Genomic DNA, 24,819 nt, shown 5'->3' with positions numbered 1-24,819 from the left:
CGTGCTTCCCCTCCCCCCTCTCGAAGGAAATTTCGTGTACGCAATGACATACATGCCCGCACATGGTGCGCTTGCGGCCATTTCCTAATCTTGACATCTACGAAATTGGGTATTGCGTGATGTGACTGTTTGAAGGCATAAATCACAGGTGGTATGAAAATCATGACACCCATGTCATATAGAACATAATTTGCATGCCACGCTCATGGTGCTCTCGCGGCCGTTTCGCTAGCTTGATACATGTAAAAATTGGTATTGAGTGACGTGACTGTACGACGAGCATAAATGACAGGTGGTAACAGTACATTAATGATATGCATTTCATGTATAGCATGATTTACATGCCACGCTCATCGTGCGCTCGCGGCCGGTTCGCTAGCTTGGTATACCCCAAAAGTGGTATTTCGTGACGTGACTGTATGACAAATATTAATGACAGGTGGTAACATTACAATCATTATATGCGTTTCATGTACAGCATAATTTACATGCAACGCTCATGGCGCGCTACCAGCCGTTTCCCGAGCTTGATATACACCAAAAATGGTATTGCGTGAGAGGACTTTATACGGACATACATGACAGAGGGTGACATGACAATCATGATATACATTTTATGTGCAGTATGATTTACATGCCACGCTCATGGTGCGTTCGCGGCCGGTTCGCTGTGTTGGTATACCCCAAAACTGGTATTTGGTGACGTGACTGTATGACAAATATAAACGACAGGTGGTAACATAAAAATCATGGCAAGCATGTAGTGTAGGGCATGATTTACATGCCATTCTCATGGTGCGCAAGCGGCCGTTTCGCTAGCTTGATATACACCAAAATTGGTATTGCGCGACGCAACTGTATCATGAACACAAATGACAGGTAGTAACGTGACATTCATGTCATGCATGTCATGTATGGCATAATTTGCATTATACTGTCTTGGTGCGTTTCCGGCCGTTTTGTTAACTGGATACACGCAAAAGTGCTATGGCATGACATGAATGCGTGACGAACATAAACGGCAGGTTATGCATTGGACATACCAGATTATACGTTTTATTATATTACAGATTGTACATACATGAATGCATGACAGACATGCGATATACAGTCACTAGATGTCATGACATGAATGCCTTCATTTGCCTCAAAGACCAACGAGGCGATGTATGCAGCTCTTTGCTGGCTGCTTCGCATTACATCGATTCCCACAGTGCCTGGGATTTTCCGGATGTTTCTGCTCTGAATCAATGTGCGCCGCTCTGTGCGTCTATTAGGCCGCCCATGCTCCTCGGCGCACTACGTTAAAGTGTCGCCCCTCAGATGAAAGCCGGCTGCTCCTGCGCTCTATACAGCGACGGCCAGGGCTGAACTTCGATCGTCTCAGTGAAGCCGAAGCTGTAACATTTAATTCGGAAGCATGAGAACTATAAATGGCTTGTATTCATCCAGAAGTGTGATTGATAGCCAGCGTCTCTCACACTTTGTTTCCTTATCAACACCACCCAATTAAATGTCGTACAAAGGTATCAAACTCATTTATTTCTTATCATTAGCCAATTAATTTGATTTTTCCTAATATGCAACCTTGACTGCCATACGATGGAGCACCTTTATGATTAGTGAAATTTGTAAAATATGGCCTATAAGTATAATATGCGCATTTCAGCAAAGTTTCTCATTTTCGTTTCTTTGGGCAGAGCAATGTCAAAAACAGTTGCACCAGCAAAGCACCATGCCCATTACTGGCGTGACATGGAGTGGTGATCCTGCCCTGCACACATCTTTCTATACCCTTCCATGCACCAAAGAAGCATAGTTCTGTATATAGAACGCTCAGCTGCATCGTTAAGGTGATCTTAGCATAAAATGAATGGAATTACCATATACTGTAGCTGGTCTTTCTTGTGTTGTTTGATTTCGTTTGAATAAGTTGATTGCCAGTGGCACCCGTACTGGAAAGAACAATGTGCAACAAGCTGTGCTTGATGCCCTAACATGAGTGCTTCATTTAGGGAAGGATATGACTGGTCTGGTTTTTTTTTAAGGCGGTTCTCTGCTCATTTTATTAAACATGCGTGGAAAAGAAAAAAAATCAGTATGGAGTCTCAAAAGCACAGGCCGAGGGCACTTACTGACACTGCCGCCAAAAATAATTTGCCACGGCTGGTGTAGACCAGCTGTGGCAAAGTACCGCTTTTGCATTTTCGGGCATTACGTTCACGTTGAATACGAGATGCACATTGACTTGAAACATTTTAATGTTTTGCTTATAGTGAATGCAACTAGCCTTCTGACCTTATGGCTCCATGTTGAAGCAATGACGCTTTAAGAATTTTTGGGATTCTTTCTACAGCCAGTTAGATAAAGTACATTGAACCACCATCCATGGCCTTGATAGAACCAGCTCTAGATAAACGCCTCGCTTCCATCCGCGAGCACGTAAGAAGTTACTTATGGAAGCACGTATCGCGGTGACACTTGCTAGGCTTGAAGGCCGCAGGTTGAATAAGTAAATACAAGAATTTGGTGCAAGATACATTCCCTCCATGCTGTGACAACAATGTGCTACGCGCTTGGCCAAAGGTAGACACAGACATCTTGCGAAGCTCAATTGATAGGATAGTCTAAAATCAGCATCTCAAGCACAATGGCTGTTTTTCCAATTCATTGCTAGCCTGCCCCTTAATCCGGTGCCCACCAGCCTTCATTATCCAGCCGCAATCAGCTCATCACCATTCATCAACCCGACATATGCCTATCACCAACGAGTACCGACCCTGTAATTACCAAATATCCACCCTGCATCGGCTCAATAACCAATAACTCGTCGTCCGCAAAAGATCCAGTATCTATCCATGAACTGGCCATCAACCTGCATTCATCAAAAAACCTGTCTAATACCATAATCAAGCATTAGGATGGGTGGTTGGTCCGGCAATGCCCACCATTACCCAAATTTTGAATAGGGTTGAAGTTCTAGGTGTTTATTCGGTAAAAAAGTAGTGATAAAGATAGAGTGATCAGAGCACCTACTGGCGTAAAGTTCTGGTAACCGAAGCACTGGGGCTGTCACTGAAGGTCTGATACGCATCTATTGTTCATTAGCAGGTGGGATTTTACTCCTTATTAGCTTTATATATTGTTTAGCAAGGACACGTACCTTAAAGGGGCCGTGCAACACATATTCAGCAAGGCTAGAAAACTTTGCCGATTGGTAGCCGAGAAAGAGAAAGAAGAGGGCGAAAGGAAAGACAGGGAGGTTAACCAGAAGCAGTGGTAGCCGAGGCTCTTGGAACATGCGAGTAGGCATGTGCGCCGGACCCAAAATCACCGGCGGCGGCGCGCCGGTGTTTTCACCTCCGGCGGCGGCGCGTGAACGGCGCGGGGTTCATCGGAGCGGCGGTGGCGCGGCGCGCGGGGGGGGGGGGGGGACGAGGAGGAAGGATGGCGAAGCCGTGAATGCGATAAGTACACGCCATTATGTTACATGAACGAGGGCTAGCAGCTAACTCTTTTTGCTCCGGTCTCACTTAACTATACAAAACGCTGGTGTATGGCAATACGGCCCCTCCCGGGAGAGAAGCGGTTTTCGGTCAGTTTCGTCGAAGCGAGCTCGCCTTTTTCCTTGAAAGCTGCATCGTCTCCGCTGTAAAGAGTCTGTCCGTTGGAAGAATGATATAATCCGGCGCCTTTTGCATCGGTTTTGTGCTCGCATTCAATACCATTCTTACAGGGGACATATCATCGCCACTTATTTCTTCATAAAGCACGCGTACAATGTCAGCACTAAGCGTTAAAGCTATCATGATTTCGTGCTTTTCGGCTACAGTCTGTTATCTCTGCATGCGCGGTCGCAAACGCACAAAATGAAGCGAAATCAGTTAATCGTGCACGATAGTCGTGTGAGAGAAGTAAGAGCAGGTGGGCGGCTACATAGCAAAGCAATATAGGAGACACTTCACAACTGTTATCTCTCGTATATGGACCAGTCGAGGGTATGTACTATGATGATGTCACGTGAAGCACTGTTCTGGCATCACGAAGTGCACCAAAAGACAAGAAATACCAAGAGAGAAAAACGCGCTCATTGTTGTTGTTGTTTTTTGTAATGTCAGAGGCTGTTGGGGGCCCTTTATAAGAACAGGGCGTGCAAACATGGACACACAAGAGTAGTCAAGGCACCACAAACGCCGCTACCAACTGAAAAATTATACGGCGGCGGAACCGAAGGTAGACACAAATATTTATCTGTGCATTCCCTGGTAAGAGGCCATACCTATCAATCAAGTGCGAGTGTTGGTCTACGTGAGAGATAGCTGTTCCCTCTCTCCACTTTTCTCTTACGTCCGTGTTTCCACACATGTCTTCCTAACATGAATACCTACCAACAAGCTCAGCTATATTCTGTTTATCTGTATTTACTCGAGCTATAGTTACTCGAGTAAAAATGAAAGGGAAAAGTGTACTAACGCACCCGACGTGCGCAACAGTCTAGTCACTTGTCACTTTTCATATTTTGCGGGCTTTTTTGTTCAAACGGGAAAAAAAACGAGCGCGCAATTAGCACGTTGTTGAAAGTAGCGCTGTTAGACGCCATTTGAACATGCCCACGTACACCTCATTGACATTTTGACAATTACGTGAGTACTTGTCGAGTTACAAATATAATTATGAGTAATTAATCAAACTTCATTAACGAAAAAAATAGCAGTGGCTGCTCCAGTGTGCTAGGAACAATACGCAGTAGGCTTGCTTCGCGTAACGCCGTTCCTCATTTTTTAAATCGTGCTGCGTGATAGCTGGGGCACCCTGTATATTGCTCATCTTTTTTATTTATTTATGCACAGTGTACTAGGCCAAGACTCCTAGAATATGCTGTCCAGCGAGTTGGGTAGTCGCCCTTTAAGTCGGGAGGACGCGGCAGCGTTAAGGTCAGGCAATACTCGTGATATTTCTGGAGAAGAAAAAGATACAACTTCTGGGGAGCTATTCTCGATGCGTTCATCCAAAGGAGATGTCCACAGTCCATTTCGGCAGGGCGCATTCAGTGATTCGAAAAAGGGGTGAGCCGTGATGTCACCACGTCCCCGCACCGAACCCGCCAGCCCATTCCTAGCGTAAGAAGAGAGTGGACGAAATGCACAGAAACAGGAACTTTTCAAGTCTGAATTTGCATATGAATGTGCACCAGATGTTTGAGAACGATGCAGGGAATGCGTACCTGCCTTACAGCTGCGTTAGACGAGCGGCCGCAATAAACCTAAATCGATGGCTAACACGATCAAAAGACATGTGCACCGAAAATCGGATCTCTGGGGGCTGCGTTGGTTTCATTGAAGCGCATTCCGTCCCTGTCATTTGTGTCGAGAGTGTTTGAAAGCTTTGTGATGTCGTGATGGCGCTGCAGAACAAGAACCGGAACCAGGGGGCGCACTTCTCGCCCGGCTCCCGCTATTCAGCGGCCGCTGAAATGGACTGTTCATTACATGGACACATCGAGAAGAGCTCCTGCGGTGAAGTGCTGCATTTTATTTCCGGATTCCCCATTCTAATGAAAAGAAAAGTCGAATGGCGGCGCGCCGCAATTATTGCGCGGCGGCGGCGGCGGCGGCGTGATCTCTCTTGGGACTTCGGCGGCGGCGCGAGCAGTGTGACCAAAAACAGGCGGCGGCGGAGGCGGCAAACACCTCTACATGCGAGCGAGACAGTTTGGCGCAGCACGCTGAAAGGAATTCTCAACGTGAGTTAGAATGCATTCTCCATTCTCTCTGTAAATGTACCTTAAACCCATGTTAGCCCGCCATAAAGTTAATCTCCACGGACATTGGCTAACCTGCGCATGCTGAGCTCCATAGTGAACGCAGCCGCCATGTACATTGCTATGTTCTCATTAAGGCGCTCAAGGTTGCTTGTAAATGTGTTGCAGGGCCCCTTTAAGCAACCGAGCCCTGTGGACAATCACGCATAAAACCGCTGACTGCAGGACTTTGCCCATTACTCGGTTGTATTCGGGAGTAACGAGTGATCCCTAGCTCGCAGAAGACTGCAACCGATATTTACTTACGTTTTGGAAATTCACTCATCGCTGTACCGCATATGACACACAACGAACACGCCTTCTGAGAAATGATTGCGCAGCACAAACAAGACAAATGTCATAAAGCCACTGCTATTGAGGCAAAAATAAAGTTTAGCGAGTATAGTACCCCTGTTCAACACCTTCTCCGGTGTATAAAGACCAATCAGATTACCTCCTCGGTAGAGCGTGATAGATTTTTAAATGCGAATGCATTTCTTAGTCGGGCTATGTCAGGCGTCGGTGTCCGCGCGCCTCTCCGCACTCACTCCCTCTCCCATAGCAACAGCTGCGGGCGCGCGCGCTTATCCTCGCCCCTAGCAACCGGAGCAGGTGGTGCGAGCGTAGTAGCGGAGAGTAAGTGGAGAGGAGGAGCGCGCTCTGGCGTGTGATGGCGCTCGCATCGCGGGAGCTGGGCGGAGCTCCCGCGTGTGTAGAGAGAATGTAGGAGAGGGTAGGTGCAGTGCTTCGCCGCTTCTTCTCTCGCCGTTCGCTCTCTCTCCTCCCTGCGCCACCGCCTCAGTGCAGTGCGTTTGAAACGCCTTTGTAGTGTTTGTGCTGCCTTGGCACAGCCTGAAAACAGCGTGTTCTAAACGCGTTTGTGCTGCATTGAAGGCGGTGGCAACATCCCTGAGGTGATTACGAACTATGTAGGAAGCGTTCGTTGAAAGAGGCGCCCAAAAGGGAGACACTTGAGCGCGTCGATGTGTCCAGCTTTACGCCATTAAAATTACTACGCCTGTACTCTCGGCGCAAGAAATGCGTTCGCATTTCCTCAAGATTCCCTTCGGGGAGGTGGGGGCATTTTTTTTTCATTTATTATTTTAATAACTAACGGTACATTAGACCTGCCGATGGTAGCCTTAGGGTGGGAATCAAAAAATAATGAATGCATAATACAAAACGGGTAATTTACACAGGTTCACTGCAGTGAAAGCTCTCAATATTCGATCTAAGCGCGAAACCGTCGTTGGCCGGTATTTTAACACGCTATCATACTATTGGTTTCCTTTTGGCACGAATTAGTTTTTGGATCACCCCAAACAAACGGGTCGATCATCGTCCAGCAGGTGAAAGACGAGCGATGGTTTCACGCGTAAATATGCCTATGCCGAATGGGGTTCAAGCTGTTTGAAGAGCACTAACCTTTAAAGGACAATGCAAATTTCAATGAAAAGAAAGCAGTAAAGGTCACTTAGTAACACCAGTGGACATGGATGGCAGACGTGTTATTGTCGACTTCGTATCGACATACTCAGATCGCACGCAGCTGGTCACAGGCATAGGCGAAGCAGAAAACACACCAGAAATGCCTGAAACGACTAAAATTAAAAAAAAAACAAATTCGGCCGATCCCCAGATTGTGAGACCTAATTTGATGTAAAGTAGTTGCCGAGGAGCTGCTTTTTCATTGTTTTGTTTTTCAACTAATCGCTACGTCATGAATCGACGCCTTTGCGTACTTTGAGTAGTTTTGTGCATAACGTGCACAAAACTACTACGCAGAAAGCGAGACATTATTGCACACAGAATTTGCTATATATCGCGACTATTGATGGGAGCGCCCGAATTATTAAATACTCGCTCGGCGCGATCGGATCACCGGTGACCAAGTTCTATAGGCGCTGTCGGGAAAGAGTTAATGACGTACGCACCGACGAAATGTCAAGCCCGCTTTTTTTTTTGACGGAAAGCCAGCGATCTGATTGTGGAATGCTGCTTGTGTACGTTGTATTTCATCTTGCCCTTTTATGAACTGTGATAAAGATCTCTACACAAACCGCTATCAAACTCTCTCCATGGTTTCCGATGCCGTTAACGGCTAATGAGGCAAAATCAAAGGGGTAACGGCCCTTCAATTTTCTGTGTTTTCATAGTTATTATAACAGAGTTCACAGTGAAAATGGTACAATCGTGATCGTAATAGTATAATCTGCCATAAAAACTCAACTTTGCGTTTCTCGCCAGAGTGTCATGAAGATATGTAAAAAACTTCCTTACGCTCTGAAACTGATTAACTAGAGGTAACACCAAGCTATCCCTCGGCAGAAATATTTATCATGGAGACAGATGGCCTGGAAACGACTAAGGAAAAAAGACATGTTAATAAAAAAACTTTTTGTACGCTCTCCTACGGATGAAGTATAGAAAAGCAGCAAAAAAGGACGCATTGAATGCATGAGTAAAACAGCCATGCCAAAAGCATAGAGGAGGTTTGGAGCGCCGCGTTGTGTTCCTCCGAAAGGGCTTAACCACGTTACAAACAACGGAATATTTATCAGCTTGAGCGCTGTCGACGTTTTATGATTGTTTGCGCAAGAAGAGATCTCTCGTGTGCGCTATAGGGAGGCAATTGGCGAAGAGAACGATGACTATTTCTTTTCAGTGTCGTAGTGTTGACAAGTACCAACAGAATCAGCCGCTGAAAAAGCTTAACGTTCCTATCACATACTGTAAGGCTGCCGAGTTACAGGCCATTTGGTGCGATCAAGGCTGTTTCACATAGAGGGAGAAAAATTGGCCGTGCATCTGCGTGCTTCGCTGCAAATGTCGTCGAAGGACGACAGTCTTCTGGTTGCCGTACTACATGAGTCCTCCTCCTCTATGGCTCTTAGCGTCGCATTTGCAGCGCAGCCCAGAAAAACACTAGCATTTTCAGCGCACCGCAAGAAATACTAGGGTCTTTAGAATTACGTATCTATATATTTTCTAGTAAAGGAACACACGACCTAATAATTATGTATTGACGTTGCGCCTCTGGTATGCGTAACATTTGCTTTTTGATCGACAGTGTTCACACGAATGAACGGCGATACCAGTGCAAAATGGCTGGGCGTTCTGAAAGTGGTTAAACTTGACCGCGTGGCTGAATCGGGTGGCAGACAGACAAACAGAAAGACAGACAATTTCTGCCTCTAAGTTCCCCAAGGAAGACTATCGTCTTTAAAAAAGAGCATTGCGCCATGCCATTGAAGCACACTGCGCGGGCCTGACACGTGATCAAAACGTCGGAGCGGCCGGTAGTTTTTAGAACTCCGGGGGCGTCCTGTTATTGAACCACCTACATGAGGCGGCCGAACTGCACCGAGCGAGCGCCCATGAATTAATAACTACCGGGCACCGTACGCCGAGGTATCGGGAATTCTCTTTTATTACGTGATCTCACCGCAAAAGGTCACGCGTTTGGCCGATACTGTTGGCTTCGAAACAGTTTGGCTTGTCTAGGCAGGCTGCGTCACGTAATGCTTTCTCCTTCCTCTATCCTCTTTTCTCTAGACTACTCGCGGTGAAGCCAGTCTGCCAGTAGACCTTCTGCATATTGGCAAGAACACTTCTTGTTCTATTTTGGTGTACCCGACCCTTTGACAAGCATAATTACTGCCTAGCCCACCGCCTCGGAATGTTGAACATTCCTACGTATTTTGGATTGTTGTGATAAGCTTGAGCGCGAAACGCGAACACAAGATTTTATTCTGGATGTAGCGTGGCCAACAATGATAAGGATATAACGAGCCAAAAATGACCCGTTTTAAAAGGCAACGCGCCTTACCGCTGATGACATTCCTCGACGGCCGACGATTTTGTCGCTGCCATCAGTGTACAGTCTGAATTACTTGTATTTGACCATTCATTTTCCAGGCGCAAGTTCGCCCAATAATGAGTTACGTATTACAGAGCCCTTCTGGATCCTTCATTAACATCACAACCACGTGAAATTTGGTGGAGATGCTGACTCCTTGATGTTCCGGACGCCATCTAGCAGCGAGGATCCCAGCCCAATTCAGCAAGACAGCAAAGGCATTGCGGATGATCGAGTTATCCTCAGACAGCAAACAGTGCCACCAAAATACGTAATGCCACCCGACAGAACTATACGCTTCTCGTGAACACCACATCAGCGACGATGACAGCTCCTATGGCGTCCACATCTATGCTACTAATGCAACCATGAGAACATATATGCTATTACTCCAACCATGGGAGCCACCGACATTTCGTGGATCACCATGTGAAGAACCGGAAGGTGGCTAGAAGGATACGACGAGGTCGCCACGTCTATTTCTCCCTTTAATGATCTGTTAGGACATGGCCTCTACGCTGAAGAAATGAGTGGCCTTATCCGCCGTGCCAACCCCTTCATGTCCGAAAAAAATGTGGTTCGCTTCCTAATGCGGCACGTGAATGAAGAACCTTTTTTCGGACTTGTGCGTAAACCGCCTAAGACGGCCTCGGGACTCGTTTCGGTCGCCAAAACAGTCAAAAAGGCTCTACAAATCCGCGCTAAGCAAGAAAATCGCCGCATCGCTACGACGAGCTACGGGGATGTTCAAGTTCTGGGAGCGGACGACCGGCGGCAGAGCATATAATTTATTGTGCAAGATGAGCAACGAAAATTCTTACATTCAGCGCATCATTAGGTGGACTTCATTGCTTACATCATGCGTGAGGATACCATGCACGCCAGGATACCATACATCAGGACAGCACACAAGCCTGAGCCAGCACAGCCGCACCTGCAAGCTCTTAGCTACGCTGCTGTATTCGCCCTTCACGCTCCTCCACGCCCACGCGAAGACGGCGCACCACTGCAGTTTCGTCGCCCGACACCGCCGCCGCCAACCGACGCCCTGCCAGCCCCTTGCTAACCAGCGTTATGCCCCTGGGACAGCGCCTGACCGCCGCCCGCTCTGCTAACACTGCGGGTCGTGGACAATGTCTACCATCGCTGCAACGCAGGCACAATGGACTACGCGGCTTCGCCATCAAATCAGCACGTTCGGAGCGTGAAGAACGACACGTTCGGAGCGTGACGTTGGCTTCAACCTCGCAGCAGCGCAGAGGACGCCCCCACGACCTTTCCGATTACCATCGCGAGGCCGCTACGTCGCCTAACCTGGATTCAGAAAAGTAAACGCAGCAACCGATGCAGGGGCGGCTGCTTCTCGTCACAACAATGAAGATCCTTAACAGCCAACGACAACGCTTGGACGAAATTATACGAAGAATCTGCCAGCCAAGCGGCGCATTGTGAACACGAACCTTCGCCACCGGTAGATGATAATGTCACGTAGCGGAACGAACCGACGCCGCCTTGTTCCGATGCAGCGATCTAACCGTTGCGCAAGACGACGAACTGCCAATGCCGGCGTGCTCACTGACGGCCACAGCCTGGTCACTCTGGTCAACAATCGGAAAATATTATTATGTCATCAGTGGAGCGTTCACCACGAAGTTCAAAAAAGTCAAGACCGCCCGGCAAGGCCCCGAAAGCCGGACAACCCTACTGAAACGTTCCGTATGCCATTCCAATAATTCCGTGTCTTTCCGTAAGATTCAAATGGAAAACATATGGAAAATATACGGAAAACATATGGATTCCGCATGAAAACATATGGAATTATTGGAATGGCATACGGAACGTTTCAGTAGTGAACTGGAGGTCACCTACCAACGCCAGCGGGAATCTGCACGGCCAGAGTCACCATTGCTGACTTATGCCGTGCGCTTCGCAGTCCTACAGCACTGCTCGAGAGACTTCATGCTTGGTATGGAATTCCTAAATCTTTTGTTAACACGCCTATTGAAATTGATCACCGGTGATCGATGCTTTGAATCATCGATTTTGGCATGTTGAATTTGCTTCTCGTGGACCTATACCCTCCTACTAGTTAGTCCGGCTACTGAACTTTCAGAATCAATTTGAATTTGCCCGCTTTGGCAACATCGTGACTTTTGACAGACCTTTGATCGAGCCAAGGTGCGTGCGTTCTTAGGAAAATGCGCTTGACTGACGAACTTGATAGAAATGCGCGGCGCTGGTGGTTATGCTTCAGTGACATGAAAGCTGTGCAATCAAAATACCTTTTGCAAGTCAAACATCACATTACGGTCCCAGCGCAATCCGACAGTGTTCAGCGGTAACAGCTGCCCGAAATTTATGCCAACTATTCACTAGAGAGCTGCTGTTTTAAGTCGAGGAATATTTATTGTAGCAAAAATTATTATTGCGATAGCAATTATATGGACAGTCTCGGCTGAATTTTGCCGTCTCCGTCATGCACCGTATATGTATAAGTATTTATATATATATATAAAAGGCCCAAAGAAAAATAATTCAGAAAAATGCTTCCGAAGCGCGGAATCGAACCAGGGACCTCTTGCTCCGCAGCGAGTGGCGCTAACCGCTACGCCACGAAACGCAGATCCTCCGCGTAGCTAACGGCGAGCGTTATATACATACCCTTTACCGCTGGACGGACTCAGAGACGGCCGGCGCTTATAAGCGTTTCTTCATTACCAGCGAGATGGCGCTAGGAGCACGACGGGCGCATTTAAAAGTCGTCTGCGAGCTCGCTCGCTTCTTATATTTGCGCAAGGAGAACCTTGCCCTTCCGCTGTCTGCTCGCGCGGTTTTCTGGTGGTGAGGGGAAGAGGGTTGTTTCAAGGTTTCACCGTGGTGTCCGCGCTCATTTTACGGAGCGTACGAAAGTCACTCGAGCAAGGGACGCCGCTAAACGAACAAACAGACGATGAGCGCGAACTATCAAGTGTCACAGCTCGACACTTGAAGCACGCTAGTTTCGTTCGCTGCTTCGGCCGCCTTTGCAACAGGAGCGCTGTTCAAGCTGAGAGTATCTATTGGCGGGCCTCACTTCGTATAGCATTAGTTTCTTGCTATCGCATTCATTGCTTCGCCCTTGCGGCGAAACTGTGACTTTTTTCTGGAGGTCCGCCATGTATAAAGTGTGGACGTGGCCTTCTAAGCCAGTTTCCAGCAGCTTCGGTTTCGCTTCTATTTTTATGTCAGACACAGGGCCGCATCCCGTGTCGCTAGTCGCTCCTATGGCGTCATCCTCACGCGCGCATGGGTGCGCACCTGCGCCATGAGAAACGCGCGCCGCGAGAAACTATCTTGCAACTGCACCTGAATTTAGTGAGAACGAGCTATGAGTCCGAAGATGACAGCACCTCAGCTTCAAGCTCTCTTGGCGAGGATGTTTTGCGTCAGCCTGGCACATCTGCTGCCGTTCAGGCGTTGGTTTCGTTTACGCCCTCAAGTGACCTCCTCCACCGCGCATGCATAGCTGCTGACGTTTATGCACAATCTTAGAGCTACTCTGGTTACGTGCGAGGTCCACACGTCGCTGAAGCGCTATGTGCTGGCGCCGGCTGCAAAGCTTCTCCTCACGCCAAGAAGGCCGCCGGTGCAGATCTCGGCCCCGCACTACAGAGCGGCATCCTTTTCTTTTTCTTATCTCATTCGCGCCTCCATCAGCGCATGTTCTCTCTCCTACGCCAGCCGACTTTCTTCTAGAGCAACCCACCTTGTTTTTAATTTGAACAATTTTTCTTTAATGGCCATGTCATGCGCCATCAGCTCTCGCAAGGAATCGTAATCAATGTGGTCTTGCTTGCGCTTTCCTGGGAACAAAATTGGAATTGCAAAATTTTAGTAAAGGGGGCACGTTTGTGACAATGTACAGTACTCACGGATTGTGACAGGACAATTTAGGGCTATGTAACGCACATACTTTGGTCTCCGCCGTTTTCCGTTCGGGTCATATCAGCGTAATTTCGACTCGAACCCGAAGAACAGAGCCAAGGTTATCTTTACAGACAAGATTTGTTGCGACATGACGTGGTTATCTCCAGCAGTTGCAAATGCCAGTCGTTACACTAAATAATTTCATGGCTCGTTTGAATCCGTGAGTATACACTTTGTGGTCTCCTATATCAGATGTAGATGCTCTAAATAAATAGCGATATAATAACAATATACCGCGTGATATGCTCTGGAATACTTTGGTCTCACAGCTTGAAAGTTCGCCCTCTCGCAGTAAGTTATGCATCTAGCATTACTTTTTTTTCCTGTTGAATGATTCCGGTGGGGAGGGGGGGGGTGAAACAAACAAGAAAATATAAACAAATACGAAATGCGCGAGTGATGGAAGGTTTGAGCACCCCTTATGACAAACTTGACACTACCTACCTTGTACTCGCTCACTGCGTGTAGTCGCGTTTCGGCATGGAGCAAACTCATATGTACCAGCCCCGGACGCTGCTGAGCTTGTTGGCTCTACCGAAGCAGGCGGCGTATTCTCGTTGGTGACAGTGCTCCCTGACGCTTCGTCGTCCAGCATATCGCCCGTTATTTCTGAAAACAGTGCCAGTGGTGATTTTAAGATGACCCCTGCAAAAAGTCAATGCAAATATGGATACAAAACGTCGCCTCATAACCTCTTGGAGACAAAATATGCATCCCGATTCCGATGTTGCACAAAACGTCTCGAGTAACCGCCGATGTCGACAAACTTATGAGGCCCTATGCTGTTTGAGGTCGTAACTTCATACCTCGCAGCTGCAGCGTCTCTGGTTTTCGTGGCAAGGCGTCGTGCTACCCGTACCCGAAGAGGAGCTTTTTTGCGCACCAGCACCTTATCAGCAAATTCCCGCGCCAAATTGAGCATCTCCTGAAGCATGTAATCGGGTTCGCTCTGCTCGTTACCCGTTTCGGATCTCTTGAGGAAAGTAAACCAAGGAAATATAAATCCCGGCAGTAGGTACCATGGTATTGTGTACGAGGAAATAATTAAATTAAGCTTAATTTCTGAGGTTAGTGCGATCATCTGAAGCGTATTGTGAAATCAGGAGGTCGATGCGCTCGCGTGCTGTCCTGGCGGTGACCGTTTTCCCCGTGCTTACCTGCAAGTTTCTCGCCATCTGACGCCATTGTGAAAAATCACAAAAAGGATTTTCCGCTAGCACCTCGCGGAGCAAGGGCACGTCTAATGGAGTCCACAAGTGTTGGAGATTGGGCGAGTTGGTTCGTCGTACTTCAAGTACCAGTTCAAGTACGTCTAATGGCACCGAAAAGTACAGCCGCCAACTGGAACCACTTGCCGCATTCGCCTCACCGTTCTAGGCAGCCGCCAATTTTCAAGCCACTTGCGACAGCAGCGGGATCTCGTGAGACCACTCCGCAAGCACCCGCAACACCCGCACTCAAACCGAAGATGCGTCCGTACGCACGCAACACCGTAGCGTTCTGTTACGTACTGCGCATGCGCGCTGCAGACCTCCAATTTCGCTACGTACGCAACGCTCTTGCGTACGCGAAACTAAAATTCTCTATTGTTATCAGCCACAAAGGAAGGAGTACGAAGGAACAAATCTGACAGATGCACAATATAGTAGAGGGACGGCGCGTATGCTGCATCTCCATGGAAACGCGCTCAGACGCTAGTGTGACGCAGGCGGTGCGCAAGCAGTCGTACCTAGGGTGCCTCAATGCCAGCTGCGCTCTAGTCATACCCTTTACGTGGCGTCGCATCACGATCACTCCTTGAACTAAGGCCGACCAACGGTTACCATTGAGGAGCGAGCGTTTGCACTGGTATTGAAAAAATAGAGGAGGCGTTGGTTTTGCAATAGGGGAGTTCCCAAAATTGTCTTTCTTGATTGATTCACAGCGAGGGTCTAGTTCCGGCAGTCTTCACGCCTTCAGGTAGTGTGCGATGGCTTATTGGTCAGCTGTACACTCGTTAAGAGTTCACGTGCTACATGACATCTTGCAAAAACAAAGTGTTCCGCTCTCGCCGCCATGGCTATGAGTTATGCTGAACAACACTCCCAGGTTTCATGCACTGAAATACCCGATAATGTGGACGGGGTAATCCGAAGGTTGCTGTTTCGGTCCCTGCCGGCGGCAAGTTGTCTTTTCGTCCGCTTTACTTTCTGCGAGGCTGTATGATAATTACTACGATACACTTAAAACAGTAGAACTACATGTCTCCTATACCTTCCTCGGCCTCATTTCCAGCTCTTTTCATCAGTACTTTTCATCAGTTTGTGCAAACCAAAAAAATCATCCCTCAAAGTTTACTTCCATCAGTGTTCTCCATAGGACAGTCAAGTGTAGAAGTAGAGGTTGCGTATTGCCGCAAGCGCGTTTGTGGTCCGCCGAACTCGAGGGGAAAGATTTGTTCAACCAAGAATGAAGAACGGCTGTGGCTGGTTGCTTGCTGAGATAGCGGAACGCGCATGAGCCCGTGGCCCTGAGGCTCACAAACAGCCGCTACCACTGCAGCGAAAAAAAGCGAAAAAAATAGTGGCGTGGTGGCTATGTACAATTAAAAGTAAAACTTCACCTTTGCACTTGGCACGACGGCAGACTTAGGTCTACTGGGAAAGTCTCTTCACTGGATAGAGGTGAATAGTACTAATTGTTCAAAAGTTCCGTCCCACGAATAAAGTCGCAACAGATCCTTTGTAGAAATTCTAGTACACTTGGTAGCTTCAGAGGCTGCTGATCCATTATCCCCAGAGAATGTTGATCAGCCAAGTATTGCTGCTTTGTTGGTTCAAACAGTCTTAGGGCATTTCCAGCGAACTCTGCGACATGTGAAATACTATGCGACAACCAATCTGAGGCATAGCGTTGAAACGTTAAGGAAGTCACGGGAACAATATTTTAGTGGTGAACGGGCGAGTTTGTAGTGATCGTTCAATATATTAGTGCTTTGCTTGTGCCGCAACGCACTAGAATAAAGGCTGTCAGATTGACTTTTAAGCTGCCTGACGCACAATGAACAATCTGTTTGGAAGTCCTAGCTCCGTTGGCAATTAAGAATAATGTTGTTATTTTTTTTAAGTGCGCATTGAGCGCGAGCTAAACGCAGAGGAATGCTTGCGAAAGTTCATTCTCACTACCAAGGTATTTGTAGCTGATCATGGGTTTGGAAACTCCTTGTTCAACACTACTTGAAGCCAAAGGACAGCTAAGGCTGAGCTGTACTAATGACCACTACTGACGTCTTTTCAGGCGTCAGTATTCGTAGTGACGTCTAGAAATAGTGTTGCAAACCATTATTCAGTAGCAGCGCTAATTATTTATTCTGCTCTTCTCTCTGTAAAGTAACATTTCAAATAGGCCAGAACAATGCGCCCCTAGCAGTACTAAAGCCATTTTTGCGGCAAGGTCAACGTCATAATTTTCCGGTAGGATTCTGATTATAAATGGACCAAATGCTCCTGCTCACTCTAAAAGTGGGGTGTTGATGCTTCAGTTGACGCCGAAAGCTATATGACACACAAATCATGTTCGTCTTCATTCTACCATTTCTTGTAGGCCCCGCTGCCGGTGGCTTCGGCAGTACTCCTCCGATTCTTGTAGCAAGTTATAAGACTAACTGGACAGGTTTATTAGCGGTACGTACATTTTTAATACGTAGTACTGCGTGTAATATCGTTTAAGAATTTATTGGTGCATACCATAGATTGGTAAATCATCAGCATGTCTTCTTTTCACTGATGTTCCCTAGATCATTTTGATAATTATTTGTCACTCAGTCCCGTATTACCATAGTTGCCTACATTCTTAGGCAACACCGTATTTGACATAGGAGTCAAAGGGTTTGTCGGACCAGAAAGATGTAGCGAGTTCCCCAGGCGCTGGCGTCCGCCATTTTAGGCCACATACCAACGGCCAACAGTGGTTTCAAGTCACCTCTATGCCCTCTCATACCCGCCACGGTAATTTAGCTGGCCATGTGTAGCGCTGCGGGGCATGAGGGCACGCATTCGATTTACAGCCACGGCAAACGCATTTCGACGAGAGTGAAATGCAGCTACACCCGCGTATGTAGATCTGCGTGCACAGTCAAGGCCAACTGACTGCAAAATTTTTGTTTGTGGCCTTCACGCTTTAAAGGGTAGCCTTGTATCTGATAATCCTAAAGCGTAATCCTAAGCGTGTGTTAGCGTTTTTATTTGTGACCGGTATTCGCAGATTGTAAAACACCCGCTTAAAATTTAGTGTCCCACTGCATGCACACAGCCGGAGTCAATCACGTGCGTGACCTCTGTGATTGGCTCCGGCTGAGCGTCGTTGCTCCGACCTTTCAATTCGCACAAGGAGAGCGTAACGGGAGAAACTGGCGGGATAGCCAGAACAGCGTGGCTGGTTGGTCGCTACCCCTCGGCGTGTGAATTATTTAAACAATTCAGAGCCCTTCAGGTTGTTTGTAAAGAGGGAAGACCAGCGAAGGTGGGGAAGCATTCGACGGCTATGCGTGGCGTGTCCGTTTGGCTTCACTTGCGTGATCGACGTCGGTGGCGTTAACTTTACAGCGCCGAGAAAACTCGCGCTTCTGGGTGCGCCGACGTTCCTCGGGCTGCCAGTGTTGCTTTTTGGAACGTACGACAGGCGTGTGAGTCCAAAGGGCAGCTGAAGAAGTCGTAAGTTCGATCTCTTACATTCTGATACAACGGAATAACGCGATTGGTTGACCAGGCATATTCGAGAATGTGTATTACGTCTGAGTAAAGATGACTACAGCAATCGCACCGCACATCTAGCGCAAACGCGCTTACGTGACTGCCAATGTAAGCTAGGTCACGTGCAGAAGATACAAAACCTAAGTACCTGCAAAAAGCGTAGTGTGGTGCACGCTTTTTCAAATCCTCAGTTTCAAAGCGCCGCCAACTTGCCATTCGATACAACGGCGCTTGATGGCAAGGCATGTCTGTCTCAAAGAGGGTGCCTCAAGATCAGTGCGACTCCCCAAGGAGCAGGGTGTTGACACCTCTTGTCGAAGTGAGCGCTAAATTGGGGCGAAGCCGTTGACGTGGACGCCGCTTCTTCTTAAGGTGACGCGTAAATATGATGCAAACGTGACGTGCAACATAGTCACGCGCGTGAAACTGCAGAAATAAAAGATTTCTGATATTATATTCAAGACGTCTGCTATAGTGCGTGTCTTCATTGGTTCTGCCGGAGTTGTTGCCGGCAGAACACAACTCCGGCAAAACACAACGGTTGTGCCGGAGTTGTTGCCACCCTAAGTCTTACCTACATGTACTCCTTCATCCTTGCACTAGGCAGTTGCGCTGTAAAATGTTACACCGAGGCCGCAATAGCGGAGAGGTGAGGGACGCGTCGTGTCTCTTCTAGAGCGCGGCCGTGATTACTCATGGCAAGAGGGCAAGCGGAGACCGCTGTGTGACGATCAGACGGCTGTCGCAGAGCCACTTTAGACGGATGAATGCTAGAGCGAGTTCGGCAAATGTTTCTAGGGAATTACCAAAAAAGGCTTCTATGGAGTCACTGACGAAGCGTAGTACACATATACTAAAAATGCACTATCATTAAATCCCACATAATAGGTGGACCCGCCACCGTCATACAGCTGTATTTCTGCGTTCTTGCACTCTTATAAAGCGTATCAGTTGACAGTACGAGGTTGGCGCATTGCACACTTGCGGGAACCGCGAGAGTAGGAGTTCGGAATGCCAGTGCTGGAAGACGCTGTTATCGAAATCTGCATTAGAGCGCTGCACAAAAAGCGTTGTTCCGCGACCGGGGCTTTCTCTACATTGTTTTACATTCAAACGTTGACGCACAAGGCACGGAGGAAAAACTATTTCGGAAGTTCAACTCCCGTTACAAGCGGCGTCTATGAGCGTCCAGATAAAAGTCACAGTTTCATCGCAAGGGCGAAGCAATGAATGCGATAACAACAAACTGTAGTGTCACACGAAGTGAGGCTGGCAGCTAACTGTTTTGTATCCGATTTCGCGTAACTACAGAACGCGGTTTAGGAGAATACGGCCACTCCAGGGAGAGGTGCTTTCCGCATAGTCACTTCGCGTTGAGAGCGCAGCACGTAGAAGGGTATACGAGCCGCCCGCTGTGATGCCTTTCAAGATAGCGCGCGCGCCAGCGATCGCGACCGCGCCCTCAGTTTCAAAGGTCAAAGTGGCTGCCCTCCCGCCTCGCACCTCGAGTCTTTTCATAGTCGTTAAAGATGGACGGGGCGTTTCCTGTCTGCTTCGACGGCTGGCCTCCTGAGCGGGGTGATGCTATCGCATGCACCCTCCGAGCGACGGAAATGGGCCGGCTTGTTTGATCTCTGCCTCGGCCGCGTTCGTCGCCCCCGCTCGCGCGCTTTTACCCGGGGTAGAACATACAATGCGCGGATGGATCTTATCAATTTGGACTTCATACCAGAAGGACATGACGGCGCTGGCGACGGCCAAAACCCGTAGAGACTGTCCATATAATTGCTATCGCAATAAAAAAAAAATACTAATGCCATCATCATCAAATCGTACCGGTGCGCACCAAAGCGCCCAGGCGCTGCGGTGAGAACGTCGGGATATACACCGACGTTCTCATATACTCCGCCATGTCTGAGGAGAAGAAGCTCCCTGTCCTGATGCGGGGAGTCAAGCAAAAGCACTTTGCTGGACTTGTACGCGACCCGCCAAAGACAGCCACGGAGTTCATTTCGGAGGCCACAACGATTGAAAAGGCCCTAGAAATGCGTACAAGGCAATAGAACCGCCGCATACCGAAGACGAAGTACGGGGAAGCACATGCGCTGGGCACCGACGACCTGAGACGATCAGGGCGGTTGTGAATGACGAGCTGCTAAATATGTTTCCTGCGTCGCAACGCCAGGTGCATCCTATAGCCGACGTCGTTCGCGGAGGATTTTAGCATTGGCTGGGAGTTGCTGTAGCACCTCAGCTTGAGCCGGAAGCCATGAGCTGTGCTGCCGTTGCACGCCATGCTTTCACCACTCCGCGCAATCACCAAAGCCCCGCGTCATGGCAGTTTCGTCGCCATCCCGTCGCAGTTCCGACGCCATCCCGCCCCCCTGTAGGCCACCGCTACGACCCTCGAAAGACCGACGTTTGGCGTGCCCCTGGCAGCCGCCCGCCCTGCTACCACTGCGGGGAAGCCAGCCACACCTACCGCCGCTGCCAGTACCGCCTGATTGGCCTACGTGGCTTCGCCGTCAACGCACCGCCGCCACAGTGTGGTGAGCTGCCACGTGCCATCGCCGACTACTTGGCCACCACTCTCCCGTAAGGTCGCCTTCGCCGTCGCCTGGACGCTACCGGTCCCCTCAGCGACGACTGCAGTACAGCGGACCTAACCGGGGCCATTAATTCCGCGAGCCCTGATAACTAAGGGCAGAAACTGATGGATTGCGGTTGCTGTACGATGAACTACCGAAGATCCTCCGCCAACGACAACGACGCCGCGATGAAACCTTCAGAGCACGACGCGAACCAGACAGACTCCAGAAGACGAAACCTTGCTCACCGAAGAAAATCCGATGACGCGATATGGAAGGAGCGGTACAAACCGACGTAGCCGTGACCCGACGTCACGACGTAACCGTAACGCAACAGGACGAACTACAAACATCGACGTTCTTATCGACGGCCACAGCGTCACAGCTCTCGTCGATACTGGAGCCGCCTATTTCATTGCCAGGGGGCTGTTCGCCGCCAAGTTGAAGATTGTTCGGACTGCTTGGGAAGGCCCCGAAATCCGTACCACCTGAGGCCTTCTAATAACGCTGTCTGAAGTCTGGACAGCAAGAGTCACAATCAATAATCACACGTATTAAACTTGATGACGGCGCCGTGATGGTTGGACTTCTCAAAGCATCACGGCACCGTCATTGACTTAAGAACAGAGTCGATAACTCTATCGTCGGACAAAACGACACCGCCGGATACGAATCCATGTCAACGTGCCCGGAAGGTGCTCGAGGATCAAGTTGCCATTCCGTCTCGCTCCAGTGTTATAATTCCTGTCATTACTGAAAAAGCTGGACATCGAAGGTGTCATCGAGAGCGATCAGAGTTTGCTGCTAGACCGTGACATTTGCGTCGCAAGAGGCATTGATCGGTTGCATGAACGAAAAGGAAGCGTGATGCTAACGAACTTCAGCCAGAAATACAGACACCTGAGCAGGGGCACGACGATTGCATGCAAATCTTGGCCGCCAGCGATGCGTTTGCCTCTCAGGTTCTGACGAAGCTACGACGATGACCCCAATACCTGAGCCACGTTTCGACATAAAGCAAAGTCTTGCGACTCGCGAACAGCAACAGCTTCGAAGCCTTCTGCAGGTATACAAGGACTGTTTCTCGTCGTCATCGAGGGTCCGACAAACGGCTCTAGCTAAGCACCGCATTATAACAGAATGAAATTCTCGACCACTCCGTCAGAGTCCCTACTGGGTTTCGACGCGGGAACAGGAGGTCGTTGAGAAACAAGTCGAGGAAATGCTAGGTGACGATATCATCCAGCCGTCCAAGAGACCGTGGGCGTCTCCTGTGGTGTTGGTGAAGAAGGAGGAGACCCTACGTTCATACGTCGATTATCGCCGCCTGAACAAAATCACAGAGATGGTTGTTTACCCTCTCCAGACAACGCCCTGGACCGACTCCACAACGCGAAGTACTTTTCGTCGATGGACCTCAAGACCGGCTACTGCCAAATTAACGTCGTCGTCGACGAGAGAGACCGAGAAAACACGGCATTTATAACACCAGATGGCCTGTTCGAGTTCAAGGTCTTGTCTTTTGGTATTTGCTCGGCACCTGCGACTTTCCAACGCGTTACGCATAGAGTGCTGGCTGGCTTGAAGTGGCAGACGGGTTTTGTGTGCTTGGACGACGTCGTTGGATGACGTCGTGCCTTGGACGACATTGTTTTGTTTGCCTCAAACTTCAATGAACACCTCCGGCACCTTGAAGCTATACTTCAAGCATACAAGACCTCCGGAATCACCCTGAAGCCAGAAAAGTGCCGTTTCGCGTACGAGGAGCTCTTGTTCTTGGGCCACGTCATTAGCAAATCTGGAGTTCGCCCCTACCCGCGGAAAATAGCTGTCATCGCTGCCTTCCCGACACCCACCGAGAAGAAGGTCGTACGGCGATTTCTCGGCTAGTGCGCCTATTACAGACGCTTCGTGAATGAATCTTCACGGATCGCCGAATCCCTAACACACCACATGAAGAGCGACGTGGATTTTATGTCAGAAACGGCACAAGTCGAGGCATTTCAAGCACAGAAACGACGCTTGCAGATGCATCCGATGCTTGCGCATTTCGACGAATACGCCGATACAGCAAATCTACACCGACGCAAGCAGCGTAGGACACGGCGCCGTCCTTGTGCAGAGGACCGACGGACTGGAAAGGGTTATCAGTTATGCTAGCCGGTCACTATCCAAGGCGCAAGCCAACAATTCTACAACAGAAAAGGAGTGGAACGGCATGAATTGCCAGAGATGTGTTTCCGGTGTAGCGATGTCGAACGACGGCTGCTTTTCTGGCCTCCATTGGAAGAGATTGCGAGGCCAGAGCTCACTTCTCACCAACTGTGCGGTGATATAACGATTTGCTGTTTATATTAGGACCGACGCCTCCAGGCTTATGTAATCATTACAACAACCCATCACTGATGCGAATCTGGTAGATGTGCGGGGCATACACAAAACGTGCATTCATTGCTGCTACGTGCTCCGCAAGAATCATCCCGTTATTGATACTGCGTGCATAAAAAAGCGTGCTCTAAAGCAAAATAATCAGCGGATGCTGCTTTGTGTTAACAAATTTTCCCCCATACTCGAAACGAATATAATAAAACTGACAGTGATTTCGCATATCACATACGTCATGAATGTCTTGCACTTATGATTCTCTTTCTCTGTCAAGCTAAACATGTTTGGGACCTGTTAGGGTAGTATTTATCGGTACCATCGAATGAAACATTCTATATTCAGCGATACCAAAACATTCAGCCGCGCACACTGCAGAAACCTACGCGCGGCACTGGCAGAAATAGTGCAGGCTCCAGTATGCGCCAGAGCACTCCAGTCAAAATGCCAGCGTTTCGAGCTCTTCCCAGTGTACGCCAGCATCACGGCGGTCAAGCTAGTACCCCTACCAGTGCGACCTAGCTCGTTCCCAGTGCCCTCACCGAAGTGCCAGTGAATCCAAGTGGGTACCAGTGTTCCTAGCGTGATCCAGTGCCAAAACGCGTACTGGTGTCCCGCTGCTGGTGCTGAAATCGCGCTAGTTTTTGCAATAGGGCAGTCAAAATCAGGTGATCAAGTACGGCAGCCTCGTTGCGGAAATCGTCTATACGCCACCGGGAAGAGGAGGCCGAACAGCTCGATAGGCCTCAACCGCTAGGACTACGCGACAGGTAAGTGCACGATGATCTGGACACAGAGGACGCGACAATCGTCAGTGTGCTTGTAAGGGTGGCGTTGCCAGTATGCTGTTAAAATTAAAAGTTGCAGAATTTAATATTGTTATTTCTAGGTGTGAAGTACATGTTGGAGCAAGTGATGTGCGTGCGCCATCTCACGTGTCGTTTTCTGTCTCATGTAATCCGGTCAGACGTTGGTTGCAAAACAACTCGTCATATGACGGTTTCACTTATTGATTTTTCACCATCGCTCACAGCTACGCGGCAATATGGCCAAACGATCCTTGTTATGAACTTATCTTGATTCCATGGCTATACAGCTCTTATCTGACCTAAGAATCAAGTGCTTCTGCATTGATAAACTTGCTCAATATGAGTACTGCAAGGCAGTGTATGTGTGTACATCGTAATATTTTTGACAATCGCTGTTAAATGTATTTATGGTTTTGAACATTTCATTTTTTCACAAAATCCGCTCATGACCGCTTGACCAGCTCCCAAAACCCCTAAAAGTACAGGAGAAGCAGCGCGGAAAACTAGTTTATTGAGGTAGTTATGTATTGTAAATGAATATGGCATACAAGAGGGAGAGAAAAAGAAAAAAACAACAAACGAAATATGTCACTTTGCCGCATAAAATAAATAGAACTCTGAAGCTTGCATGCAAGAGTAAAATATTAGGGTAGCTTCGCTCTACGTGTGCCGAGCCTGAAGGATG

General features: G+C 48.6%; 1 protein-coding gene and 1 long non-coding RNA gene across 7 annotated transcripts in view; both read left to right on the top strand.

Moving 5' to 3' along the window:
* The window catches only part of LOC119405969 (uncharacterized), a 326,987-nt gene that overhangs the window by 65,762 nt on the left and 236,406 nt on the right, over positions 1 to 24,819 (top strand). The gene's annotated exons all lie outside the window — the stretch shown is intronic.
* LOC119405970 (uncharacterized) overlaps positions 17,138 to 24,819 on the top strand; it is an 88,479-nt gene continuing 80,797 nt past the window's right edge. For all 3 annotated transcript variants that reach the window (XR_007417560.1, XR_007417561.1, XR_005186484.2), the window contains exon 1: positions 17,138 to 17,287. This is a non-coding gene — a long non-coding RNA (uncharacterized LOC119405970). The remainder of the gene's footprint in view (positions 17,288 to 24,819) is intronic.

This window comes from Rhipicephalus sanguineus, chromosome 9 (genome assembly GCF_013339695.2).
Source record: "Rhipicephalus sanguineus isolate Rsan-2018 chromosome 9, BIME_Rsan_1.4, whole genome shotgun sequence".
NCBI lineage: Eukaryota > Metazoa > Arthropoda > Arachnida > Ixodida > Ixodidae > Rhipicephalus > Rhipicephalus sanguineus.
This window is presented reverse-complemented; position numbering and strand designations above follow the sequence as displayed.